Raw genomic sequence first — 27995 nt, 5'->3', positions numbered from 1 at the left:
AAGTAAAATTTATTCTTTCATAAGAACTAAGACAAGCTTAAGATAAAATAATTTAAAATATCTACAAAGCAATAACTCTGTAAATTTTCCATTATACAGATATAAATTAATGAGGTGCCTTGTGATGATTTTTAGAAGTAGATAAATATACTATGCCAGGCAATCTTTAATGTTCTATACATTTTCTATCACCCTGTGAAATGGATATACTGGATTCTATTTTTCAGATTGGAGACTGAAAAGAAGAGAAGTTAAGGAACTTGTCTAAGATTATCAAGCAAAAATTTAAAGCTGAAGTTTCAATATTTTCTTAGAAAACAAGAAAAGTTAGTGATCTCATTATAGAAGTAAGTACAATATAATAAATATAAATACATTTAATATATTTAATTTGAAATAATCAAAATTTTCTTACAACGAAAGGATTTGTATCACTTACATATCATCAATGCAAAGCCAAGATCTAAAGTGGATCAAAGTATCAACCTTGGTTGGTAAAAATAGTCAAAACAGGCAAACTTTATGCATTAAAAATGTCACTTAAGTGTATGTAGTCTGTCTTTAATCTATTGCATTTTAGTTAGGACTGAAAAAGAGCTGCAATGTTAGTATGGTACTTGATACTTTACAGAAGAATTTCATGAGTATTTCAGTTTGGCGAGCTATAGACTTTGACAGTTAAAACGTGTGGTGTGATCACTCGTGGACTATCCCTTCACCTCCCATTACCACCTAACATTTTCTGCACTCCATTCGGAATTGGAACTGCTTGAAGAAAAGCATTAGCATACTTTTTTAGGAATTCTAGTTAAATTTCAATGTCACTTAAACAATATTCTCAAAATAGCCAGGGAGAATTATATTTAGAAATATTTAATAAAAGCATAAGTGTCCAGTAGAGAAAACCAATGTTTAAGTTAAAAAAAAAAAGAGGTTAATCTTTCTAATAATTATTAACACTTTTCAGATGTCATTATAAAATCTGTAAGTTAAATTGGAAAATGAATGCAAGAATTCTCCCTCTTTTAAAAAAGTTGACCTAGAACGAACAGAAATGTACTCCTAAAAACTAAAATTCATTGCTTTTCATAAGGACCTGCAATAGAAACTGAAATTGCTATTCAATTGAGAAAGATTGCTGGGTCTCTTTTTTCTTCACATCCTTACCTTACTTCTTCCCTGCTCAAATTTTCTTTTCTTATTGCTGTTTTCCTTCTGAGTCCTGTGAGTCTCTTCTAGCAGGTGAAAGAGAGGGATGCAGAACTTCCCATGTACTTTTTTTTTTTTTTCGGATCTGTTGCCCAGGGAAGAGGAAATGGTGCGATTTTTTTTTTTCAAGATTTTCTACTGGGCATGAAAATTGCACTAATTTTCCAGGGTGTTGAAAGAAATTACAAAATCTTGAAAACCTATTATATATAAAATAGACTTGCTGTTGTTTTCATAGGACTCTTCACATTCTTTAGGACAATCAGTTTACTTTATATATTTTACAGTAAACAGTGAACAAGTTAAGAGGAGAGACATGATTGTATGTATATTCATATTACCAACATTTAGTGCAGTGTTTTATGTATGTGTATTAGATTCTTAGAAAAATACTTGAGAAAATAAATCTTGTCCCTTCCTCAATTTTTCTAAGCAGGAATGATTGGACTCTAGTACCTACAAGTAGATAAAGTAATCTGGACAGAGCAATATAAAATAACCATCTCTGCGGTATGGCTGTCCCTTGAATTACCCTGCACAAAGAAATGCCAGAATGGCATTAATCTAAATGCTAGGTGGGAAAAATGAACACACTGCCTTCTAAATCACATCAGCATAGAGGAGATTAATGACTATTATTTAAAGACTAAACCAAAAGATTGCAGTAAAGGCAGTGCTTCCATTTTGGTATAAATTTAAAATATTTGCCCATTACAGACTAGCATGGCAGTCTCTTGAGTTTTAGTGAAAATTTAATTCAACAATTGAAGTAACATTTGGTGCCTTCACAAGTGATAACACTTTTTTTGTTTGGTCAATACAGGACATTATAGTTTGTAAAGTATTTTGTGATATTTTAGCCTCTTTATTCTTCACACAAAAAAACTGAAGGTAGATATTATTGGGTTATTTTTATTTTGTGAAGGAGAAAATTAGAGAGGCTATTTAGCAGTTAGGTGATGCTGGCTCTCTTGCACTCTGACACTTTAAAGTATGTGTTTACTATCTCCATTCCCCAAGATTTCTACTTTGCTTACTTTTCTGTCTCTACTACATTGCACAATCGCCAGCCCTGAGTAGGTGTAAGAAAGATATTTTAAGATAAATTAGGGATCGTTATTTTCACTATATTTCACTGCCAAGACACTGTGCTAGGTCCTGGGGTTATACAAAATTAAGACAGATTTTTATACTCAAATTCTTTGCAATATATTAGGAAGTTGTAGTGAAAATGTCATTCTAGAAGGAAGGACAGAAGAAAGGAAGAAAGGAAGGAAAGAGGAAAAGATAGTAGGATTAAGAAATAATACTCTTTTGTAATAGGCAGAATAATAACTCCCCCAAAATATCCATGCCCTAATTCCTGAGATTTGTGAATATGGTATCTTCTGTGGCCAAAGAGACTTTACAAATCTGATTGGAATCCTGGACCTTGAGAGGAGATTATTGTGGTGGGCCAATATAATCACGTGAGTCCTTAAAAACATAGAAACCTTCTCAGGTATGGTGAGATAGAGAGAGAGAGAGAGAGGAGTAAAAGTGATGTGATAGGAGGAGCTGACCTGCATTTGGCATCTTTGAAGATGGGGCAAAAGATCCATGAACCAGAAAGTGAGGGCAGAGTCTAGCAGCTGACAAGAAAATAGATTCTCCTCTAAAACTTCCTGAAAGGAATATAGTTCTTCAGACACTTTGATTTTAGTTCAGTGAATCCCTTGGCCCTCCAACCCACAGAAATATCAGACGAATACATTTGTATCACTTAAGCAACTAAGTTTGTGGTAATTTGTTAGAGCAGCAATAGAAAACTGACGTATCTTTTTTTTCCACCTGAATGGCACAAGAAATATAAAACAGGGAAAACTGTTCATTAGAATTGAAAGCAAGGCAAAAGAACCATCTTAATTCAGATTTCTGTGTTTTCTACTACACACAGCAGAAATAGATTGAAATTAAGGGACCCACCAGCCTACATCTCAAAACTTTCCTTTGAAATAAGAACATGTCTTTCCTCCAAATAAACCAGAAGAGAGCCTATATCCCATGAATTGCCTTGACAGGAAAATGGCTGACAGGGACAGGCTGTGAGATTCCAAACAAGTATTTTAACTAGAATGCCTTTCGTTACTACAGATTAGCAGATGTCATAGCAATGGTGATGTCATTACTCAAGATTTCCTGACAGAAAGCTTGTAGTAGTGTACAGGTCTAGTAGTGACATCTTCCTGTTCCTAACAGAAAGCCTGAAGTAGCAGGGAGCAGTTTTTGAGAGTCTTCTTGGATGCAGGAAATGTTTAATAATCTGGATAGGACCTGAAAATTCAGATGACTGTGTAGTTGTACTTAATATACGCAGCTTTTGGTGGAGATAGTAGTAGCCCCAGAGAAAGTTTTTACTTGGCAGTAAAGTTCTTTGCTGTCTTAATGATTATTTTAGTCAACAAATGATCTTAAGAATCAAGGCTCTTCCTTCTCTGGAAAGAGGCATATTAACACTGGGTTTAGAAGTTAATTCAGTACATTTGTCCCAAATAGGATAATCTATTGAAAGATGAATTTTTCCTACCAGGATTGCCAAAGTGCTAAATCATGCAAACTCTCCTCTGCATAATATTTATTTATTTTTGTCTCTTAGTTCCTATTGTCATTCCATGCTTTCCTCTATATTTCTAAGGGACTAAAAGCCTGCAAAGTATATTTTTGTTAACTCCAAAGGACAGACTTTCAGGGCAGTTTACCAGGAGACAGCTTTTACAATGAGGGCACTGGCAAGAGGAAGGAAAAAGCCATTTTTGCTGCTTCATGTGTTGCCTACACAGCGACTGTTACAGTGGCTTCAGCAGAATCAGTGGTGGTGTCAACAGCATCTGGAGCAGAGAGGGCAAGCTTAGTTCATATGAAGCAGCAATAGCAACAGAAGAAAAGGCAGTGACATCACCCTCAGCTTGTTGGAGGTAAGTGTGACCTTATGGACTAAGGCAAGTGACCATAACACTCTCCAACAGCTGCTCACCATCCCCTTCATAATCTCCAGTCACTTCTCCAGAAAACCCCTTCCTTTAACTCTCAAGAACTCTCTGCCATCAATTTATTTGTTAATATAAAGAAATAAATTTCTTAATATAAAGAAATAAAGACAGGAATATACCTGTCTGTTTGATATCACCAGAGAGGCTTTCATTTCCCAACTAAACTTTGGCTGCTTTGGTATTTGTTAAAGAAGCAAACTCAGAAATAGGCTTTCAAGGATTGGAATGTGAGTTTGTTAATCTATTTGTCATCTGAAAGTTGTGACTTTTTTGCCAGTGAATAATGGGCTATTTCTGTTTCATGTCAGCAAATGCAAAACTGTACATCAACTGGATTAAATTAAAGGCAAGTATGTGAGGCTGAAATGGGCTATTTTGCTTGATTATAATGGTAGGAATGATGAGTACATTGTGGAATACATGGGCTACTTCTGATTGCACTGGAAGAGCTCAGTCAGTGTACATTCAGAAACACTGAAACCATCAGAGATATTTCAGTCTCCATCGGCCCCCTTCCAGAGGCACCACAATATGAAGAGAATAAAGGACTCCTTTCTTACTTCCACCTTCCAATTCATTTTTACTTCCCTGTGGCAGAAGCTAAATAATCAAGATGGTATAGGATCAGTGGAAATAAAGTTTTTAGGCTTCCAGCTTCCTGCAGGGAAGGGAAATCACAAAAGGTTAGAGCAGAGCTAAGTGCCTACAGACAAATAACCAGCTCAGTGATTACATTGTTAACAAGTTTTATAGTTGGCCCTAAAAATGGTCTGTAAACACATACCAGTTCAAAATAGAAAATTCTAAAAAAAAACCTTATTTCTGAAGTATTTCTTATTTCTGAAATATCAGACTAAAAGAGAACTCCCAATTCTTTAATGGTAAAGAGAAAAATATAGATGCAAAAAATAAATTAAGAAAAAGAAACAAGGTGATTTTTTGTGGCACAGAGGAAGTAAGACATACATACAAAAGATAAATAATATCATCTGTTGAAACAACATATACTACACAGAACAGAAGTAAATTTTAACCAGCATCCATAAAAGTCAAAGAAACAAGTAAATTTCAAGTACCGTCTTTAAAAGTCAAGGAAACATGTATGAGGCAAAATAGTAGATTTAAGATTAGATGGAAGTGCAGTAGAAGAAGATTGATATGGTTTGAATCTGTGTCCCCATCCAAATCTAATGTTCAGTTATAATCCCCAGTGTTGGAGGTGGGGCCTGGTGGGAGGTGATTGGATCACAGGGGCAGTTTCTCATGAATGATTTAGTACCATCCCCCTAGTGCTGTTTTTGTGATAAAATTCCCATGAGATCTTTCTTTAAAACTGTGTAGCACCTCCTCCCTCTCTCTTTTCCTGCGGCTCCAGACAGATGTGTCTGCTTCCTCTTCACCTTTTGCTATGATTTTAAGTACTCTGAGGCCTCCCCAGAAGCTGATGCCACCATGCTTTCTGAACAGCCTACAGAACCACAATCTAATAAAGCCTCTTTCCTTATAAATTACCAAGTCTCAGATAATTCTTTATAGAGAAGCAAGAGTGGACTAACATACATCCTGTGCCTGGAAAAGCCACAGACACTCAATGCCAGCCTGTGAGAGCAGCTGTGGTGGCTGAACCCTGAAAAATCACAGGACTAGAGCTGCCCAAGCCTTTGGGAGCCTACCTCTTGCATCGGTGTGCCCTGGATATGGGACATGAAGTCAAAGGTGATTATATTGTAGCTTTAGGATTTAATGACTGCCCAGCTGGATTTTGGACTTGCATGAGCCTGTAGCTTGTTCCTTTTGGCTGATTTCTCTCCTTTGGAATGAGAGTATTTACACAATGCCTATACTCCCACTGTATCTTGGAAGTAACTAGATTTTTTAAAAAGAATTTTGACTTTATAAGCTTAAGAGAGTAGCATTGTCTCAGATGAGACTTTGGACTTCGGACTTTTGAGTTATTGCTGTAATGAGTTAAGGCTTTGGGGGAGATTGCTAGAAAGACATGATTGTATTTTGCAATGTGAAAGGACATGAGATGCGGAAGGAGCAAGGGGAAGAAGGATGTGGTTCAGCTGTGTGTGCCCACCAAAAATTTATGTTCAATTGTACCCTCCAGTGTTAAAGGTGGGGTTGGGTGGGAGGTGATTGGATCATGGGGGAAGTTCTCATGATTTAAGAGCATGCCACTTGGAGGTGTCCTCAGTGATGTTGAGTTCTCATGAGATCTGGTTGTTTAACAGTGTGTGGCACCTCCCCCGACCCGTGCTTCTGCTCTCACCATGTGAGACACCTCACTTGCATTTGCTTTCATTATAATTGTAAGTTGCCTGATGCCTCCCCGGAAGCCAAGCAGATGCCAGCATCATGCTTCCTGTATTGCCTGAAGAACTGTGAGTCAATTAAGCCTTTTTCTTTATAAATTACCCAGCCTCAGGTATTTCTTTCAAGGGATGCAAGAATAACCTAATATGGAGATGAAAATGTAGCTGGAGGCAGTCTAAAGTAAAAGTGGTGCTTAGGGAAATTACTGTATTAAAAATGTTTAGGTACAAAGTAGTTACTAAAACAAGTTTTAGTGTTACATGGTGGTCAATAACAAGCTATTCTGTTGAAAGCTAAGTTAATGTTATAATAGGTAAATTTGAAATAGAAAAACAAAACCAAAGAAAAGCTAAGAGATTTTAAATGGATTAAAATAGAAAAGATAATTGACAAACAGTGGAAATAGCAAGATTAAGCACAAGAAATAATTTAGTTACGTAAGAGCTACTATGCCAGAGTTCTTCAGAGACATTCAATAAATGCAAGAGATTATAGGATATGATTTAATTTTTCTTACTTTTATAGTTTTTTATGCACACCACATGTTTACGTGAGGCAAACCATATATGTTAATATTTGTCAGATACTAATACAGAAAAAAAGCATAACAGATATAGGTAATTATCCTATATTTAAAGTGAAAATGTCATTAAAATATATTGTAGTGATTCATTTTTCAAAAAAGGAAAACTATAGAATACTTGCATTATACTCAACTTTCTTCAAGTGTGGCATGACACATTTTCTAATTTAATTGAATCTGTAATATTTATGATATTTTTAGAACAAAGATTTCTGAGGACAGAGTGTCAGAAAATATGATAAATAACAAAGAAAATTTAAATGGAAGTTACTATGTGACAATTAGTATTTTATTACTTTACATACACTAACTTATTAAATGCTTACGATAATGGTCTAAGATACAAATATTCTTATCTTAGTTTTACACAGGAGAAAACTAAAACACAAAAAGTTCAAGTATATTACCAAAGTCACAGCAAAAGCTGTTGAGCTGACATCTGATTACAGTCAACCTGTATCAAGAGTCTGTTACCCAACTACTGTAAAATACTTTCTCTCACATTCTGACACTTGTTTATTGGCCGCAGTATTTTAAATGACCAATACTGTATATTTATCCTCAAGGTATTTTAATTATTTTACCATTCAATTATTTATTTAATACTGTTCTTAATTTTTTCTCCAAGAATGTATTGTCATATCTGTATCAATATGATAAAAATTAAAACTGAACTCTTTTCCTATTTAGAAAAAACATGCAGCTTGCTGCCTGTGCGCATTTAATTTTACATAAACATGCTCTATGAAGCTAAAGCAAATCTGACCAATTTTCAATGTGAAAATAAAATATAAAAACTGTTATTGGTGTTATTTCTAAACAGAACTAACATCAGAATTGTTTGAATCATCAGAATTGTCTAATGGATTCTGATTTTTGGAAAAATTGGATTCAAATGAATCTTTGGGTAACAACTGTTCAAGAATGGTGTTAATATCACATATAGAAATGCTGTTTTATAGGATTTGACATTTTCATCAATTGAGAATTACTATATTTTGCAAACAGAAATACCACTACTAAAAAACAGAATGCTGTAAATAGAATGATGTCTTTTGTTTCTAAAGTCAATATTCGAGAGCAATCCAAAAACAATAATAAAAGTGAGATATTTTGTGGTACACTTATCTCAGGGTAAATGCTGCAGCAGCAAGTGCCGCCAGTGTGTATTTTCAGGGAAAACAGGGAAAGGATTAACATGGGAAAATGGGGAAAAGGGTAACAGGTTAATCATTCTCATAGTGTTAAAAGAAAACTAATACAAAACATATTTATTGAATGGAGTGATTTTTCCAGAGTTTAAGCCTCCCATGGTTTATAGTCTAAAAGTGGGAATCTGGTAAATGAACAACTATTTCTTTACAGTTATGAGTGCTAAGACCGAATTACCATAGACTAGGTACAGTTAAGGAATTAAGTAGGATATCTTTTACAAAGACTGTGGTAATGAGGTGAAAAATGTGACCGATATGAGACATATTAAGGATGTAAAGTATAAAATAATAATAGTAATTGACATTTATGAATATTTTTAATGTAAAAGTTACTGTCATAAGTGTTTCATAAGGGTTTTATTACTTAACTCTTATTATAAAAGCTATTAGTAAGCTACATTAACTTTATAGATAAAGGAAACTAGGCATCAGAGAGGCTACATAAGTAACCAATGGAATGTGATTGAAGTAATGTTATGTGACTTGTTAAGACAGATAGCAACTTCTACTTCTGTTCCTCTTAGAGTGTTGCACTGAAACTGCTAGGTAAAGAAGTCAGCTCAGACTTCTGGAGTGTGAGTGGTCATGTGGACTGTTTTAGGCCATACTTGCTCTGATGTAAAGAAATACTGAAGACTGAGTAATTTATACAGAAAAGAGGTTTAATTGGCTGAAGGCTTTACAGGAAGCCTCTAGGGTGGCCTCAGAAAGCTTACAATCATGGTGGAAGGTGAAGGGGGAGCAGGCATGTCACATGGCAAAAGCAGGAGCAAGCAGAAGATAATAACAACAGTAAGAGGGGAGGAACCACACACTTTTAGATAATCAGACGTATCATGGATGAAAGCTGAGGTTCCTCAGACAATTGCCAACACCAGCTGACAGAAATTAGTGAAAACATCTAGTGAAGTCATCTTGAAACTTTTAGTTCAGCCAGTCCTCCAATAGGTGGTGTGCTGATAAATGTTTAACAATGCGGCTCTATGTGAAGAAAAATGACTAATTTGTAGCATTTGGCATTTTCTGTCTAAAGACATCAATCATGGTAAATTTCAATCCATTAATGTGATGGTATCTGGTTTACAGAACTTCTGCAACCATCAGCTCTCCGTGTTGCTAAGAGTCAGCTCCAGCACAGAATTGTCTTCTGTTAAATGAAGCAGCATGAGTGAACCCAGCTGAAACCACAGCAGAAACTGCCTTGGAAACTTGCAAAATCATGAGAAATAGAAATCATTGTTTTAAGTAACTAAGTTTTGGGGTATTCAGATACACATCAAAGGACTAAAGAAAGCAATGAACAATAAAGAGACAAAATAAAAAGTATAATATTTAAAATATCATAAATGTTCAGTTGTCTCAATTATTAATAATAATGATACATTGTTTTATTTTCTTAATATTAGTTTAACTTCGTCTCTTCCTATTTGGATGTCTTTTATTGCTTTCTTTAGCCTGATTGCTCATGCTAGGGCTTTCATTAATATGTGAAATAGGAGTCGTGGGAGTGGATGAATATCCTTGTTTTGTTCTGGTTCTCAAGGGGAATGGTTCCAGCATTTGTCTCTTCAGTATAATGTTGGCTGTGGATGTGATCACTCTTCAGGTACATACCTTTGATGCTTAGTTTGTTGAGGGTTTTTAACATGAAGACATGTTGCATTTTATTGAGAGTTTTTTTTATTCTGCATCTATTGAGATAATCGTGATTTTTTTATTTCTGTTTATTGATGAATCATATTTATTGATTTCCATGTGTTGAACTGACCTTGCATTCCAGGAATAATGCCTACTTGATCATAGTGGATTTATTTTTTGATGCACATCTAGATTCTGTTTGCTAGTATTTTGTTGAAAATTTTTGCATCTATGTTCATGAAGGATATTGGCCTGAAGTTTTTTATTTTTCTTTTATCTCTGCCAGGTTTTTGTATGATGATACTGACCTCATAAAATGAGTTACAGAGAAATCCTTCCTCCTCAATTTTTTGCAATAGTTTCAGTAGTAACGGTACCAGCTCTTCTTTATACATCTGGTAGAATTCATCTGTATATCTATCTGATCCTGAACTTTTTTTGGTTGGTTGGCTTTCTATTACTGAAACAATTTTGGAACTTGTTATTGGTCTGTTGAACGATTAAATTTCTTGTTGGGTCTTTTGAAGACAGCCTAGAATTAGGTCTTGCTTCTTTGTACAACTTGCCATTTGGTGCCTTTTACACAGGGCATTTAACCTAAGTTCAAGGTTCATGCTGATATGTGTGAATTTGGTTCTGACATTGTGTTGTTAGCTGGTTGTTACGCAGACTTGATTGTGTATTTGCTTATAGTGTCGATAGCCTATCGATTTCAGTGCCTTTTTGTGGTAGCCTGTAGCAGTTTTTCATTTCCATATGTAGCACTCTTCAAGGGCCAATGCTAAGGCACACCTAGTAATAACAAATTCCCTTAGTGTTTGCTTATCTGAAAAGGATCTTATTTCTCATTTGTTTATGAAGCTTTGTTTGGCTGGATGTGAAATTCTTGGTTGGAGTTTTTTTTCTTTAAGGATGATGAATATAGGCCCCCAATCTCTTTCAGCTTGTAGGGTTTCTGCTGAAAGGTCTGCTGTTAGCCTGATGGGGATTCCCTCTGTAGGTAACCTTTTCCTACTTTCTAGATGCATTTAATATTGTTTCTTTTACATTGGCCTTGAAGAATGTGATTACTATGTATCTTGGGAATGGTTTCTCATATAATATCTCGTGTGAGTTCTCTACATTTTCTGAATTTGCATGTCTATCTCTCTAGCAAGGTTGGGACAGTCCTTATGGAAGTTATCCTCAAATATGTTTTTGAAGTTGCTTGCTTTCTTCTTCACATATGTCAATAATTCTTTGATTTGATCTCTTTACATAATCCCATATTTTTGGAGGTTTTGCTCAGTCGTTAAAATCCTTTTTTAAATTTTTGTCTGCCTGAGCTAATTTGAACAGCTGGTCTTTGAGCTCTGAGATTCTTTCTTCTAATCTGCTGTTAATATTTGTGATTGTAAAATAAAATTATTCTGGTGAGTTTTTTTCAGCTCCATCAGCTTGGTTTCGTGCATTCTTAGAAGGGCTATTTTGTCTTTCAACTCTTAAGGCATTTTACTGGATTCCTTAAATTCCTTGGAATAGGTTTCAACTTTCTCCCGAAATTCAATGATCTTTGTTGCCCTCCAGATTCTGAATTCTGTCTGTCACTTCAGCCATTTTTTTTTTCTGGCTAAGAACTATTACTGGGGAGCTAGTGTCATCATTTGGAGGTAAGAAGGCACCCTGGCCTTTAGAGTTGCCAGAGTTCTTGCACTAATTCTTTCTCACCTGGGTAAGCTGATGTTCCCTTAACTGTTGTGTAATTTGATTATAGTCATTTGGCTTCATTCCTGGATGTTTTTACAGGATGGAAGTTGTGTGAGGGTCTTTATTTGTGGCTGAATTCTTGTAATTGGTTTCACAGCAGGGTATATTAGTTTGGCTGCAATACAGTACCTGGCCCTTAAGTGTAATGGCTGGTAGGTGGGATCTTGCTCAGCCACGTTGCTCCTGTATACTTGCTTGTATTTGCAGTTGTGCTCACTTTCAGTGTTATGAGGATATGGGTTTCTCTCCCACTTGAATGCTAGCTGAAGATCTCTGCTTGGTACTCCCAGGCTGTGCAATGCAGCTCTGAGAGAACTCAGGGTTTTTGTTGTCTCCCAACTTGGGCACAGAAGGGGTGAGGAACATGGCGATGGCAGTAGCGGAGGGTCTTTCACTTGTTTCTTGGGATTCCATCCCAGAGAAATGCAGAGCCACTGCCAACTGGAATGGTCACCAACAGGTGGGGTAGCTGCCTTGCAGGCTCAAGCTCAATGACCCTCCCTGGTGACAAGTATTAGGGGAAGAGGGCTAGCAGCAAACAAATATTGGTCTCTTCACCTTAGAGTGGTTGCAGCATGTTGGAGGTTAAAGTAAAGCATTCAGGATGTTTGTTCCTTTCCCATTCTGAGGGCAGCAAAGGCAGTATCACTGCAGTGGCATGGCAGAAGGGCTGTCAATTATTTCCGGGAGCCCCACCTCAGAGAATCACAGTGCTTCTGTCAATGGAAATGTTCAGCAAGGGGTGAGGTGGCTGTGCTACAGGCCCAAGACAGGGGCCAAGCTTGGTGAAGAGTAATGGGTGGGATCTCACAGGGAAGAGAGACTGCACTCCCTTCTGTATGGTGGCTGTGGCATGCTAGAGTTGCCAGTGAAGCAACCGGGCTCTTTGTTTCTTCCCTAGACCAAGGACAGTAAGGTCATACAGTTGCAGCTACAAGGGCAGAGGGCTGTGGGTTGTCTTTAGGGATTCCTCCCTAGAGAAATTCAAAGCTATCACCAACTGAAGTGTTTAGGCAACGTCAGGGCAACTGTGCTGGGGGCCCTGGTTGAGAAGCCCTGCCCAGTGAAGAATAGCAGGGTTAGAGATCCACATGGTAAACAGTCTGGCCACTTTTGCATGAGTGAGTTTCAGTGTCCTGGAGGCCCGTGATACTCCTAGGTTGTTCACTCTTTCCCAGCCTTAGGGGAGTAGAGGTAGGAGTTGTAGCAACAGGAAAAATGGCAAGTGTCTCTGTTACCTCTGGGAGCTTCATCCCAGAGAAATGTAGGGCTGCTACTGGCCAGAGAATTAAGGTGGGAATAGGGAGACTGTGCTGGAAACACAGTTAGGGAGGAGCTGCCCAGTGAGAAGTAGCAAAGGCAGGGACCCCTGCGGAAAACAGTCTGGCTACTTGACTACATGAAAAGATCATCCTCAAGACACATAATTATCGGATTTTCCAAGGTCAACATTAAAGAAAGAATGTTAAAGGCAGCTAGAGGAAAAGGCAGGTCACCTACAAAGGAAGCCCATCAGGCTATCAGAGGACCTCTCAGCTGAAATCCTATACCCAGAAGAGACTCAGGGGCTATATTCAACATTCTTAAAGAAAACAAAAATCTTCAACCAAGAATATCATATCCAGTCAAACTAAGCATCCTAAATGAAGAAGAAAAAAGATCCTTTTCGGATAAGGAAATGGTGATGGACTTCATTACCACTAGACTTGCCTTACAAAAGATTTTGAAAGGAGCAATAAATATAGAAAGAAAAGACCACTATCAGCTAATACAAAAACATGCTTAAACACACAGACCAGGGTCACTGGACAGCAACCAGCCAAACAGGGCAATATAATAACCAGCTAACAGTACAACAACAGGATCAAATCCACACATTAATACTAACCTTGAATGTAAATATGGTAAATGCCCCACCTAAGAGGCACAGAGTGGCAAGCTGAATGAAAAAGTAACACCCAATGGTATGCTGTCTTCAAGAGACCCATCTCACATGTAATGACACCCATAGGCAAAAAATAAAGTGATGGAGGAAAATCAACCAAGCAAATGGAAACCAGAAAAAAAGCAGGGTTGCTTACTTAATTTTAGACAAAACAAACTTCAAACCAGCAAAAATCAAAAAAGACGAAGGGCATCACATATTGGTAAATGGCTCAATTCAACAAGACGTAACTATCCTAAATATATATGCTCCCAACAGAAGAGCACCCAGATTCATAAAGCAAGTTCTTAGAGATGTACAAGGAGAAATAGACTCCCACATAATAATAGCGTGACACTGCAATACTTCACTGACAGGATTAGACAGATTATCAAGGCAGAAAATTAACAAAGATATTCAGGACCTGAACTCAACAATGGACCAAATGGATCTGATAGACCTCTGCAGAGCTCTCCACACAAAAACAACAGAATGGACATTCTTTTCATCATCACATGGCACATACTTTAAAATCAACCATGTACTTGGACATAAAAAATCCTTAGCAAATGTAGAGGAACCAAAACAATACCAAACACAACCTTAGGCCACAGTGAGATAAAAATAGAAGTCAAGACTAAGAAAATTGCTCAAAATCATGCAATTAGATGGAAACTAAACAACATTCTTCTGAACGACTTTTGAGTAAATAACGAAATAAAGGCAGAAATAAAAATGTTCTTTGAAAATAATGAGAACAAAAATACAACATACCAGAATCTCTGGGACACAGCTAAGGCAGTGTTAAGAGGGAAATTCATAACACTAACTGTCCACATCAAAAGTTAGAAAGATCTCAGTTTAACAACTTAGCATTGCAACTGAAAGAATTAATTGAAGCAAGACCAAATCAACCCCAAAGCTAGCAGAAGACAAGAAATAACAAAAATCAGAGCTGAGCTGAAGGAAGTCAAGACAAGATAAACCATTCAAAAGATCAAAGAATTCAGGAGTTAGCTTTGAAAACGTTAATAAAATGGGCCACTATCCAGACTAGTAAAGAAAAGAGAGATACAAATAAACACAATTAGAAATGACAAAGGGAATGTTACCACTGATCCTGAAGGAATAAAAAAATAACCATCATAAACTACTATGAACACCTCTATGCACACAAACATGCACACAAACTAGAACACCTAGAAGAGACTGATAAATTGCTGGAAACATACACCTTCCCAAAACTGAACCAGGAAGAAATTGATTCCCTGAACAGACCAGTAATGAGCTCCAAAATTGACTCAGTTATAAATAGCCTACCAAAGAAAAAAAGCCCAAAACCTGATGGATTAACAGCTGAATTATACCGTATGTACAAAGAAGAGCTGGTGTCATTCCTACTAAAATTATTCCAAAAAATTGAGGAGGAGGGACTTCTCCTCTACTCATTCTATGAGACCAGCATCATCTTGATACCAAAACCTAGCAGAGACACAGCAATAAAAGAAAACTTTAGGTCAATATACTTGATGAACACTGATGTAAAATTTTCAACAAAACATTCGTAAACCAAATCCAACAGAATATCAAAAAGCTAATCCACCACGATCAAGTAGGCATCATCTCTGGGATACAAGGTTGGTTCAACATGTGCAAATCAATAAATGTGATTCATCACATAAGCAAGACTAAAGACAAAAACCACATGATTATCTCAATAGATGCAGAAAAGGCTTTTGATGAAATTCAACACTGCTTCATGTGAAAAACTCTCAGCAAACTAGGTATTGAAGGAACATACCTCAAAATAAGAGCCATCTATTAAAAAAAAAAAACACAGCCAACATCATACTACATGGGCAAAGCTGGAAGCATTCCCCTTGAAAAACAACATAAGACAAACATGTCCTCTCTCACCACTCCTATTCAGCATAGTATTGGAAGTCCTATTCAGGGCAATCAGGCAAGAGAAAGAAATAAAGGACATCCAAATAGTAGGAGAGGAAGTCAAACTATCTCTGTTTTCAGACACAATCCTGTATCTAGAAAACCGTAAGTTTTGGCCCAAATCCTCCTTCAGCTGATAAAAATTTCAACAAAGTTTTAGCATACAAAATCAATGTACAAAAATCACTAGAATTCTTATACAGCAACAACAGCTAAGCCAAGAGCCAAATCAGGAAGGCAGTCCCATTCACAGTTGCCAAAAAAGAATAAAATACTTAGGAATACAACTAACAAGGAAAGTGAAGGACCTCTTCAAGGGGAACTATTAACCACTGCTCAAGAGAATCAGAGAAGACACAAACAAAAATCCCATGCTTATAAATAGGAAGAATCAAGCATTAAAATGGCCATACTATCCAAAGCAATTTACAGATTCAATGCTATTTCCATCAAACTATCAATGACATTATTCACAGATCTAGAAAAAACTATTTTAAAATTAATATGGAACCCAAAAAGATCTGAATAGCCAAAGCAATCCTAAGCAATAAGAACAAAGCTGGAGGCATCATGTTACCCAACTTCAAACTATACCACAAGGTTATAGTAACCAAAACAACATGGTTCCAGTACAAAAACAGGCACATAAAGGAACATAATAGGGAGACCAGAAATAAGGCCTCATGCCTATAACCATGTGAACTTCAACAAAGCTGATAAAGCAATGGGGAAAAGACTCCCTCTTGAATAAATTGTTCTGGGATAACTGGCTAGTCATATTCAGAAGATTACAACTGGACCCTTTCTTTACACTGTATACAAAAATTAATACAACATTGATTAACCTAAGTAAAACACCAAAAACTATAAAAACCGTGGAAGATAACCTAGGCAATACCATCCTGGAAATAGGAATGGGCAAAGATTTCATGTCAAAGACACCAAAAGCAACAAAAGCAAAAATTGACACATGGGATCTAATTAAACTTGAGATTCTTCACTGCAAAAGAAACTATCATCAGAGTAAACAGATAACCTACAGAATGGGAGGTTTGCAAACTATGCATCTAGCGAAGGTCTACTGTCCTGCATCTATTAGGAACTTAAACAAATTTACAAGAGAAAAACAAACAACACCATTACAAAGCAGGTCAAAGGACATGGAAAGACAATTTTCAGAAGAAGACGTACATGTGGCCAATAAGCATAGGAAAAAAAGCTCAACATCACTGATCATTAGAGTATAATCAAAACCAGAAGGAAATACCATCTCACACCACTCAGAATGGTTATTACTAAAAAGTCAAAAACTAACAGATACTGGCAAGGTTGTGGAGAAAAGAAAACAATACACTCTTAGTGGGAGTGTAAATTAGTTCAACTATTGTAGAAAGCAGTATGGCAATTCCTCAAAGAGCTAAAAGCAGAACTACCATTCAACCCAGCAACCCCATTATTGGGTATATACTCAAAGGAATATAAGTGATTCTAACATAAAGCCTTAATCACACAAATGTTTGTTGCAGCACTATTCACAATAGCAAAAACATGAAATCAACCTAAATGCCCATCAGTGACTGGATAAAGAAAGTGTGGTACATATACACCATGAAACACTATACAGTTATTAAAAAATGAGGTAATGTCTTTTACACGAACATGGATGGAGCTGGAGGCTATTCTCCTTAGCAAAGTAAAACAAGAACAGAAAACCAAATACCACATGTTTTCACTTGTAAGTGTGAGCTAAATGATGAGAATTCATGAACACAAAGAAGAAAATAAGAGACACTGAGGTCTTCTTGAGGTTGGATGGGAGCAGGGAGAGGAGCGGAAAAGATAACTATTGGGTACTGGGCTTAATACCTGGGTAATAAAATAATCTGTACAACAAACAGCTGTAACATGAGTTTACCTATGGAACAAACCTTCACATGTAACTTAGAACCTGAAATAAAAGTTAAGAAAAGAAAATATCAAAAAACACACACACACACACAAAGAGAAAGTACCAGTTGGGTAGAGGGCAGCCCTCACCATACACTGAAACTGACAGCAGCTTGATCTTGGTCTTCCCATTCTCCAGAATTGTAAGGAATACATTTCTGTTCCTATTAAATGGTCAGTTTAAGTTATTTTGTTTTAGTATCATGAACAGACTTAAGACAAAAAAAAAGAATCTAATGGTTTAACATTCAAAAATTAAACTATTCAGAAAAAATACAGGAAAAGCATATAGTAAAATTTAGCAAATAATAATTACAACAGCATTTAGCAAACTGGTAAGAGATCTTCTTCAATCTATTAAGTACAGAAAATCTACATAATTTATCATGCAGATGGGTTAAATTTAAACATATCTTCTGAGATTTGTAATATGGAACATATGAATTTAATAAAGTTGTTAATACAAGGTCAATATACAAAGATTGCTTCCAGCTTTTAAACACCAGCAATGAACAAATAGAAAATAAAAATTTTAGACACAGTGTTTTGCTATGTTGCCCAGGTTGGCCTTAAAGTCCTGTGCTTATGCAGTCCTCCCACCTCAGCCTCACAACTAGCTGAGATGACAGGAATGCACCACTGTACCTGGCCACCAGAAAATACAAAAAAAAAAAAAGTACCATCGTCAAAAAAAATCAAATATCTATGAGTAAATATATCATACAACCCATACAACCTCTATGTTAAAAGTAAAAATATAATAAAAATAATAAAATGAAATATTTAAATAAATGAAGAAATACAAAATGTTCATGGGTTGGAACACTCAAGATTATAATGATGTCAATTTTCCCCAAATTATTCTACAGATTTAATACACTCCTAGCAAAATCTCAGCAATGTTTTTCATAGACAATAAGAGGTTTATTTAATTTTTTAATAAAAATGTAAAGGGCTGATAGCAACCAAGCTGATATTGAAGATCAACAAAGCTCTTGAACTCTAGCTATCTTATCAAGAGTTACTATAAAAAAAGATGCTATGGTATCAGCATAATGAAAGATAAATTGACGGGTGGAACAGAAGAGGAAACTCAAAACAGAATTACAAATTTTATGTCATGTGTTTTATTAAAAAGAGGAACAGTAGAGAAAAGATCGTCTTCTGCATATGTTACAGAGGCTCAATTTTGTATCAATACGTGAAAAAAAAATACACTTGACCCTAAGTTAAACAATGAAAAACACTATTTTTCAGGTGAATTTTGAGCTAATTAAGTAAGGTAAAATAATAAGTTTTAGAAGAAAATAAAAAAATCAACTTAATGGCTGTGAGGTATACAGAGATTTCTCAAACTGAATACTAACAGCAGTAATCACAAAGGAGATAAAAACGTAAATTGGATTATATATAACATACAGCATTAAGACATTTAAAAAACCATGATGTGGGAGAAATTTTTTAATATATATTCAATACATGACTCATATCCATAATATGTAATGAAATTCTAATAAGCATGAGAAAGAGAATCCTTTGAAAATATTGGTATTTCATAAAAGAGGATATTCCAATGAAAAGTTACTGAGTTTCATTTGAAAATTAAAATTAAATCCATAATCTAAAACCACTATACACACACAGCAATGGCAAAAGTAGAAAAAAAAAGACAAACGATATAAAATGTTTGAAAAGATGTAAAGTAACTGCAACCTTTGCTTGTATACTAATGCTGGAAATGCAAGTTTGTGTCAACAATTCTCTAAACCATTTTAGTATCAAATAGAGCAGAATCTATCTATCTATCTATCTATCTATCATCTCTTGATAGATAGATACATCTGTATATTTATACATATTTATATTCCATTAGTCTGCAATTTTATTTCTCTTTTCAGCATATATCTACATAAATGCACAATAAATCATGTACAGGTACATGCACAGAAACTCTATTAAAATAAACCCCTCCAAAAGACAAAGATCTATTATCCATTTTATTGCAATAAATTTGTTGCATACATTGAATAGAATACTTTATAGTGACAACAATGAAAGAACTGGTACTAAAGTCAACACAAATGAAAGAATATAAATATAAAAGGGTAAATAATATATTGTAAAATTTATATAATTTAAAAAACAGCAGAAATCAATCTATGGTGTTGAAAATTAGTATCATGGTACTACTCTTTTCCCATGGTCCTTGCGAACCACAGACCATGAGATTCCCTCGGGTGCCTACACCAACAGGGCCCTGGATTCCAAGCACAAAACTGGGTGGCCATTTGGGCAGACACCGAGATAGCTGCAGGAGTTTGTTTTGTACCCCAGTGGCACCTGGAACACCAGTGAGACAGAACCATTCACTCCCATGGAAAGGCAGCTGAAGCCAGGAGGGAACCAAATAGTCTAGCTCAGTGGATCTCACCCCTACAGAGCCCAGCAAGCTAAGATCTACTGGCTTGAAATTCTCACTGCCAGCACAGCAGTCTGAAGTCGACCTAGGATGCTTGAGCTTGGGAGGGGAGGGGCATCTGCCATTACTGAGGCTTCAGTAGGTGGTTTTCCCCTCACAGTGTAAGAAAAACCACTAGGAAGGTCAGACTGGGTGGAGCCCACTGTGGCACCACAAATCCACTATAGCCAGACTGCTTCTCTAGATTCCATGTCTCTGGGCAGGGCATCACTGAAAGAAAGGCAGCAGCCCCAGTCAGGGGCTTATAGATAAAACTCCATTCTCCCCGGGACAGAGCACTTGGGGGAAGGGGTGGCTGTAGGCGTAGCTTCAATAGAGTTAAACATTCCTGCCTGCCAGCTCTGAAGAGAGCAGCAGATCTCCCAGCACTTCACTCAAGCTCTGCTAAGGGACAGACTGCCTCCTCAAGTGGGTCTCTGACCCCCGTGCTTCCTGACTAGGAGACACCTCCCAGCAAGGATCGACAGTCACCTCATACAGGAGAGCTCCAGCTGGCATCTGACAGGTGCCCCTCTGGGACAAAACTTCCAGAGGAAGGAGCAGGCAGCAATCTTTGCTATTCTGCAGCCTCTACTGGTGATACACAGGCAAATAGGTTCTGGAGTGGACCTCCAGCAAACTCCAGCAGACCTGCAGAAGAGGGGCCTGTTAGAAGGAAAACTAGCAAACAGAAAGCAATAGCATCAACATCAACAAAAAGGACATCCATGCAAAAACCCCATCCGAGGGTCACCAACATCAAAGACCAAAGGTAGATAAATTCATGAAGATGAGGAAAAACCAGTGCAAAAAGGTCGAAGATTCCAAAAACCAGAATGCCTCTTCTCCTCCAAAGGATCACAACTCCTCACTAGCAAGGGAACAAAACTGGACAGAGAATAAGTTTGACAAATTGACAGAAGTAGACTTCAGAAGGTGGGTAATAACAAACTCCTCCAAGCTAAAGGAGCAGTTCTAAGCCAATGCAAGGAAGCAAAGAGCCTTGATAAAAGGTTACAGGAACATTTAACTAGAATAACCAGTTTAAAGAAGAACACAAATGACCAGATGGAGCTGAAAAACACAGCATGAGAACTTCATAATGCATGCATAAGTATCAATAGCTGAATCAATCAAGTGGAAGAAAGGATATTGGAGACTGAAGATCAACTTAATGAAATGAGGCATGAAGACAAGATTAGAGAAAAAAAATAAAAGGTACGAACAAAGTCTCCAAGAAATATGGCATTATGTGAAAAGACCAAACATATGTTTGATTGGCATAACTGAAAGTGACAGGAAGAATGGAACCAAGTTGGAAAACACAATCCAGGATATTATCCAGGATGAATTCCCCAACCTAGCAGGACAGGCCACCATTCAAATTCAGGAAATACAGAAAACACCAAAAAGATACTCCTTGAGAAGAGCAATCTCAAGACACATAATAATCAGATTCACCACAGTTGAAATGAAGGAAAAAATGTTAAGGGTAGCCAGAGAGAAAGGTTGGGTTACCCACAAAGGGAAGACCATCAGACTGACAGCGGATCTCTCTGTAGAAATCCTACAAGCCAGAAGACAGTGAGGGCCAAAATTCAACATTCTTAAAGAAAATAATTTTCAACCCAGAATTTCATATCCAGTCAAACTAAGCCTCATAAGTGAAGGAGAAATAAAATCCTTTACAGTCAAGTAAATGCTGAGGGACTTCATCACCACCAGGCCTGTCTTACAAGAGTTCCTGAAGAAAGCACTAAATATGGAAAGGAAAAACCAGTACCAGCCACTGCAAAAACATACCAAAATGTAAAGACCGTAGACACTATGAAGAAATTGCATCAACTAACAGGCAAAATAACCCGTTAGGATCATAATGACAGGATCAAAATCACACATAACAATATTAACCTTAAATATAAATGGGCTAAATGCCTCAATTAAAAGACACAGACTGGCAAATTGGATAAAGAGTCAAGACCCATTGGTGTGCTGTATTCAGGAGACCCGTCTCACATGCAAAGACACATATAGGCTCTAAACGAAGTGATGGAAGAAAATTTAAAATGGAAACCAAAAAAAAAAAAAAAACAGGGGTTGCAATCCTAGTCTCTGATAAAACAGACTTTAAAACAACAAAAATTAAAAAAAAAGACAAAGAAGGGCATTACATAATGGTAAAGGCATCAATACAACAAGAAGAGCTAACTATCCTAAATATATATGCACCCAATACAGGAGCACCGAGATTCATAAAACAAGTTTTTAGAGCCCTACAAAGAAACTTAGACTTCCACACAATAATAGCAGGAGACTTTAACACCTCACTGTCAATATTAGACAGATCAATGAGACAGAAAATTCACAGGGATATTCAGGACTTGAACTCAGCTCTGGACCAAGCAGACCCAACAGAATCTAAGAACTCTCCACCCCAAATCAACAAAATATACATTCTTCTCAGCACCACATCACACTTATTCTAAAATTGACTACATAATTGAAAGTAAAACACTCGTCAGCAAATGCAGACGAACAGAAATCATAACAAACAGTCTCTCAGACCACAGTGCAATCAAATTAGAACTCAGGATTAAGAAATTCTCTCAAAAACCCAGAACTACATGGAAACTGAACAACCCGCCCCTGAATGACTACTGGGTAAATAATGAAATTAAGGCAGAAATAAATAAGTTCTTTGAAACCAAAGAGAACAAAGACACAACGTACCAGAATCTCTGGGAGATAGCTAAAGCAGTGTTTAGAGGGAAATTTTTAGCTCTAAATGACCCCATGAGAAAGCAGGAAAGATCTGAAATTGACACCATTACATCACAGTTAAAAGAACCATAGATGCAACAGCAAACAAATTCAAAAGCGAGCAGAAGACAATAAATAACTAAGATCAGGGCAGAACTGAAAGAGATAGATAGAGACACAAGAAAACCCTTAAAAAATCAATAAATCCAGGATCTTGTTTTTTTTTGAAAATATTAACAAAATAGATAGAACACTAGCCAGACTAATAAAGAAGAAAAGAGAGAAGAATCAAAAAGTCACATTAAAAAATGATAAAGGCGATATCACCACTGATCCCACAGAAATACAAACTACCATCAGAGAATACTATAAACATTTCTTTGCAAATAAACTAGAAAATCTAGAAGAAATTGATAAATTCCTGGACACATACACCCCCCCAAGACTAAACCAGGAAGAAGTCGAATCCCTGAATAGACCAATAACAAGTTCTGAAATTGAGACAGTAATTAATAGCCTACCAACCAAAAAAAAGTCCAGGACTAGATGGATTCACAGCCAAATTCTACCAGAGGTAAAAAGAGGAGCTGGTACCATTCCTTCTGAAACTATTCCAAACAATAGAAAAAGGGGGACTTCTCCCTAACTCATTTTATGATGCGAGCATCATCCTGATACCAAAACCTGGCAGAGACAAAACAAAACAACAAAATTTCAGGCCAATATTACTGATGAACATTGTTGTGAAAATCCTTAATAAAATGCTGGCAAACTGAATCCAGTAGCACATCAGCTTATCCACCACGTTCAAGTCAGCTTCATCCCTGGGATACAAGGCTGGATCAACATACACAAATCAATAAACATAATTCATCATGTAAACAGAACCAATGACAAAAACCACATGATTGTCTCAATAGATGCAGAAAAGGCCTTCGATAAAATTCAACACCACTTCATGCAAAAACACTCAATAAAATAAAACTCATAAACAGGCATTGACGGAACATATCTCAAAATAATAAGAGGTATTTATGATAAACCCATAGCCAATATCATATGGAATGGGCAAAAGATGGAAGCATTCTCTTTGAAAACCAGCACAAGACAAGGATGCCGTCTCTCACCACTCCTATTCAACAGAGTATTGGAAGTCCTGGCCAGGGAAATCAGGCAAGAGAAAGAAATAAAGGGTATTCAATAGGAAGAGAGGAAGCCAAATTGTCTCTGTTTGCAGATGACATGATTGTATATTTAGAAAACCCCATCGTCTTAGCCCAAAATCTCCTTAAGCTGATAAGCAACTTCAGCAAACTCTCAGGATACAAAATCAATGTGCAACAATCACAAGCATTCCTATGCACCAATGATAGAGAGCCAAATCATGAGTGATCTCTCATTCACAATTGCTACAAAGAGAATAAAATACCTAGGAATACAACTTACAAGGGATGTGAAGGATCTCTTCAAGGAGAATTATAAGCCACTGCTCAAGGAAATAAGAGAAGACACAAACAAATGGAAAAACATTCCATGCTCATGGATAAGAAGAATTAATATTGTGAAAATGGCCATACTGCCCAAAGTAATTTATAGATTCAGTGCTATCCCCATCAAGCTACCATTGACTTTCTTCGCTGAATTAGAAAAAACTACTTTAAATTTCATATGGAACTAATAGAAGAGCCTGTGTAGCAAAGACAATTCTAGGCAAAAAGAACAAAGCTGGAGGCATCACGCTACCTGACTTCAAACTATATAACAAGGCTACAGTAACTAAAATAGCATGGTACTGGTACCAACACACACACACACACACACACACGCACACACACACACACACACACATATATATATATACCAGTGGAACAGAACAGAGACCTCAGAAATAACACCACACATCTATAACCATCTGATCTTTGACAAACCTGACAAAAACAAGCAATGGAGAAAGGATTCCCTATTTAGTAAATGGCATTGGGAAAACTGGCTAACCATATGCAGAAAACTGAAACTGGACCCTTTCTTACACCTTATACAAAAACTAACTCAAAATGGATTAAAGTCTTAAATGTAAGACCTAAAGCCATAAAATCCCTAGAAGAAAACCTAGGCAATACCATTTAGGACATAGACATGGGCAAAGACTTCATGACTAAAACACCAAGATCAATGGCAACAAAAAACCAAAACTGACAAACGGGATCTAACTAAACTAAATGGCTTCTGCACAGCCAAAGAAACTACCATCAGAGTGAACAGGCAACCTACAGAATGGGAGAAAATTTTTGCAATCTATCTATCTCATAAAGGGTTAATATCCAGAATCTACAAGGAAATTAAATTTACAAGAAAAAAACAAATAACTCCATCAAGAAGTGGGTGAAGGATATGAACAGACATTTCTCAAAAGAAGACATTTATGTGGCCAAGAAACATGAAAAAAAAAGCTGATCTTTACTGGTCATTAGAGAAATGCAAATCAAAACCAAAATGCGATACCATCTCTTGCCAGTTAGAATGGCAATCATTAAAAAGTCAGGAGACAACAGATGCTGGAGAGGATGTGGAGAAATAGGAATGCTTTTACGCTGTTAGTGGGAGTGTAAATTAGTTCCACCATTGTGGAAGACAGTGTGGAGATTTCTCAAGGATCTTGAACCAGAAATACCATTTGATCCAGCAATCTCATTACTGGGTATACATCCAAAGGATTATAAATCATTCTACTATAAAGACACATGCATAAATATGTTTATTGCAGCACTATTCACAATAGCAAAGACTTGGAACCAACCCAAATGCCCATTAATGATAGACTGCATAATGAAAATGTGGCACATATACATCATGGAATACTACGCGGCCATAGAAAAGGATGAGTTCATGTCCTTTGCAGGAACATGGATGGAGCTAGAAACCATCATTTTCAGCAAACTACACAGGAATAGAAAACCAAACACTGCATGTTTTCACTCATAAGTCGGAGTTGAACAATGAGAACACATGGACACAGGGAGGGGAACATTACACACCAGGGCCTGCTAGCGGGTGGAGGGCTTGGGGAGGGATAGCATTAGGTGAAATACCTAATGTAGATGACAGGTTGATAGGTGCAGCAAACCATCATGGCATATGTATATACTTATGTAACAAACCTGCACATGCTGCACATGTATCCCAGAACTTCAAGTATAATTAAAAAAAAAAAAAGAAAATTAGTATCATGGTTAAACTTCTATGGAGTTTAGTTACTGAAAGTAGGCATTAACAGAGTTCTCATATATTAGCAATGTTCTTCTCCTTAAATTGCTCCTGCTTATAAACATGTATTTGGCTGGTAAAAATTCATAAAGGTGTTTATTTCTGTACTTTCTGCATAAAGTTTATATGTCAATAAAAATGTTAACAAGCAAAAATGAACAAAACCAAATAAAAAGAGTGATCAGATAAGAAGGGTTTTGGTAGCATGAGTATGACTCTGGTTTTTGGTTTGAATGACTTGGATTGATACCACTACTCACAGAGAGGGAAAAATCAGAAATCGAAGTAGATGCAAAAGTAAAATGATTGGTTTCATTTTGGACATATATTATTTTTCAGGAGCCTATGGGCCAGCTAATGAAAAATACAGGAGTCTGAATAGCAGGGGAAAGCTCTGGGTAAGTTTGAGGGTGTTGACAACATTTTAAAAGTAATAGAAACATTGGGAAAAGTATGTGTTGACAGATAATGTAATTTATGTTGTTTTAAAATTTTACATTTCAGGTGTCAGCAATATATTCAAGTAGAGATAAACAGAAGAAGATGTGAAGAAGTCAATGATAGGGTGGTAGGTATGGTTATCTTATTGCATTACATGAAATCATTGTCTCTTGCGGGTAACATAATATGGAGAACATGGTTCAGTAGAACAAAAGTGTTCTTGGTTCTTGGTTTTTGGAAAATAACTATTATTAATCATATAGGAAAAAAAGATGTACAAAGTATTAAGCCATTTTTTGGGAAATAACAGCCTAAACATTTTGGGGGGAGAAAGAAATAATCATCATTATTTCACATTCTATATAGTGATTAAGCTTGAAAATTGAGGGGAAACTGTGGTGTTTGATAAAGAATTCAATATTATATTAATATTATTGTCTTTTAAATAACCATAACATAAACTTAAAGCAAATAATATGTGAAGTGAATTAAGTGCACTAAATAATTTGAATAACTCAATGTAAGTAATAAAATGTTGAGTTTAAGAGTGGCAAATAAAGGAGTGACATAAAAAAGAAAAAACTATGTTTACAAAAATGCTCATTATAGAATTACAACACTGAGTATTTGGAACTTAAATTATTAATAAAAAGGCATAAGAAATGTTATGCTGTATCCACTAGATGGAGTGTGATGCAACCATTTTCAAAAGTTATGAATTAGTATAGAAATTGTATATAATATGTTAGCTTAAAGTATAAATTTAGTAAAAAATGCACACATGCAAGAAATAAAACATGCAAGTATTGGAATTATAGGTAAATGCTTCCCTATCCTGAATTTTTCTCTATTTTACCAAAATGTTTTTGTGTGAAAAAAATTAATTAATATTGCAAATATAATTATATATAAATAACCAATAATTTTTCACAAAAGCTATTTGTTTATAAATAAAATGCTTCTGAAACTAGACATTAGCTAAACAAATGCCAAAGACTATATTAATGGTATTACTGCTTGTATATTACTTAGTGTAAGTTAAATTCTGTACTAAAACTCAAAATGTAAAATGACTAAAATATACTTTTTATTTCTTGCAGTTCTGAACTTACCTGGTGACTATGCCAAATGGACAATCATTCAGAAATCAGGCTCTGGGAAGTTTTGCTATCTTCATTAATGCCTTCTAAGGTTTTTTGGGAATCATCTCCATTCCAGCTAATGAGAAAAGGAAGAGAGTATTTTGGGTCAGTTTTGGAAACGGTACAATTATTTTTGGAAATGTCACTTTCTGTATCTATTTCTGTGTAAAGGATCACTCCAACACTCCATGTCCCAAAACAACTACAATGATTCCCCTGATACACACAATTTCGTGATTTGATTGAGTTGATCTTCTGCTAGTGCTTGTTTTGGCTAAGTCATTGGCTGCATTCAGCTGATGGATCAGTTGGGACCTGGTCAAGTAGTCTTTCATTTTAGGCTTCTCCAAAGCATAGGCATAGAAAAGCAATGC

At 36.3% G+C, this 27995-nt stretch overlaps 1 long non-coding RNA gene across 1 annotated transcript; it reads left to right on the top strand.

The window, feature by feature from the left end:
* The first annotated feature begins 221 nt into the window (after positions 1-221).
* On the top strand, positions 222-26425 carry LOC129532304 (uncharacterized). Its single transcript, XR_008677992.1, has 3 exons — positions 222-347; positions 4029-4163; positions 26378-26425. It is a non-coding gene; the product is annotated as an uncharacterized lncRNA (long non-coding RNA).
* The last annotated feature ends 1570 nt before the right edge of the window (positions 26426-27995 follow it).

This window comes from Gorilla gorilla, chromosome 2 (assembly GCF_029281585.2).
Source record: "Gorilla gorilla gorilla isolate KB3781 chromosome 2, NHGRI_mGorGor1-v2.1_pri, whole genome shotgun sequence".
NCBI lineage: Eukaryota > Metazoa > Chordata > Mammalia > Primates > Hominidae > Gorilla > Gorilla gorilla.
This window is presented reverse-complemented; position numbering and strand designations above follow the sequence as displayed.